The sequence below is a fragment of the Myotis brandtii genome, unplaced genomic scaffold (genome assembly GCF_000412655.1).
Source record: "Myotis brandtii unplaced genomic scaffold, ASM41265v1 scaffold210, whole genome shotgun sequence".
Classification (NCBI taxonomy): domain Eukaryota; kingdom Metazoa; phylum Chordata; class Mammalia; order Chiroptera; family Vespertilionidae; genus Myotis; species Myotis brandtii.
Genome location: NW_005357847.1, coordinates 463,707 through 465,565, shown reverse-complemented (window position 1 = coordinate 465,565; position 1,859 = coordinate 463,707).

The following is a 1,859-nucleotide window of genomic DNA, read 5'->3' as shown; positions in this document are numbered from 1 at the left end:
TGGAGCAAACCGCTGGGCGCTGGGCGCCTCTCCTAGGCAGCGCGCCCGCGAGCCCTCCCCCAGCCCCAAGCCTTTCAGGTCTCCGCCTTTGCAGTTGGGCCCGCCTGCCAGGGGGGCTCCTGACCGGCCTTGGTGACCCTGGTGTCGCCTAAGGTCCTAGCACAGGTCAGGGCTCGCAGCAGCTTGCGGACAGGGTCGCCACCTTGAAGCCGTCCACTTTGTAGCTAATAAAGCATTGAGTGCACATAGCTGTGTCGGCAGTGATCCCTCTCCTCGCACCCCCCAGGCACCTAGTGGGAAGTGACTGACTCCTCAGAGTTCCAGGGCTTTCGAGCTCACGGACTCACCTGCATTGTAGCCGAGTCGATTTTCTCAAACGCTTCAGTTCCGTTGAACAATCTTTTTGGTGAAAAAGTATCTACCGGAGCTGTTATTTTTATCCCTCTACTTCATCATTCGTTTCTAATTCAGATTGTCCGATAGTTTCCAAAATAGCTTTGAGCTTGTAAGTTTTAATCAGGCCTACCTTACCTTCCTTTTGGCCATAGATTGGCCAGCCATAGCGTGGCACTTGAAAACTGAGATAGAAACAATGAGGGAGGAGACTGAACCAAACCCACCCTTAATCTAATCCTCCAGATTCCCGAGGATGCAAACAGTATTTGCAGAAACATTTTTCAAAAATTCATGTTTGAAACACTTGTAGGATGTTTGTGACCTCGCAAAATAGAAGTTGTAGTCAAGTTATTCAAATGTATAACATAAGCTCTGGTAACGCCTATGCTGTGCAAATAATACATTTGTATTTTTTATTTGCAATAAATGTAAAAGCAGGCTCTTAAATTTTCAGAAATGTTCTTGAGGCTTTTTGGTGGTGATGGAAAGTATAATTGTTGAGTTTTTTTATATTGGCAATATACCTGATTCTCTTATGAGCAGAATGAATCATTTGGTTATACTCACTTTAAAACACCCAAATAAGCCCGAACAGGTTTGGCTCAGTGGACAGAGTGTCGGCCGGCAGACTGAAGTGTCCCGGATTGGATTCCAGTCAAGGGCACATGCCTCAGTTGCAAGCTCAGTCCCCACCAGGCCCCTGCAGGAGGCAAACAATCCATGTGTCTTACATTGATGTTTCTCTTTCTGCCTCTCCCTCTCCCTTCCACTGTATAAAAGTTAATGGAAAAATATCCCCAGGTGAGGATGAACAACAACAAAAAATACCCAAGTAAACTTTGTAGCATTGCTTCTATTGACCACATAATTTCTGTACTTTGCATTTAAATTAGCTGTAGTGGCTGTTGAATTTAGGCGAAACTGCCCTTTAAATATTGGTTAAAAGGAGTTGAAATAGTGTAATATGTAATCCTATTCTCTGTAACTGTCATGTCAAAAATTATGTTCTCTTATTATCTGGGAACCATCCTATATAATAAAAGAGAAACATGGTAATTAGCCGTAACTTTGCTACCCTTCCCATTGGCTAATCAGGGCGATATGCAAATTAACTGCCAGCCAAGATGGCAGCCGGCAGCCAGGCACTGAAGCGAACAGGAGGCTTGCTTGCTCCAGTGACGGAGGAAGCCAACGTTCCCCGCCTGCCGCTGCCGGCTTCTGAGCTGCTCTCTAAGAAACATTGTTACAAATATAGAAGCTAAACAAAACCCCAGAAACCTGCTTTCAGTCAGCCAGGATCTCAGAGCTGGAGTTGCAACAAAGTTTCAAATACAGAAGGTAAACAAAGCGCAGAAACCTGCTTTCAGCAGCTGAGGTCTGAGCTAAAGCCAGCTCTCAGCTCCAGTGACAGCCATAGAAGGTAAATAAATCCCAGAATAAAAAAAAAAAGAAAAAAAGGAGAG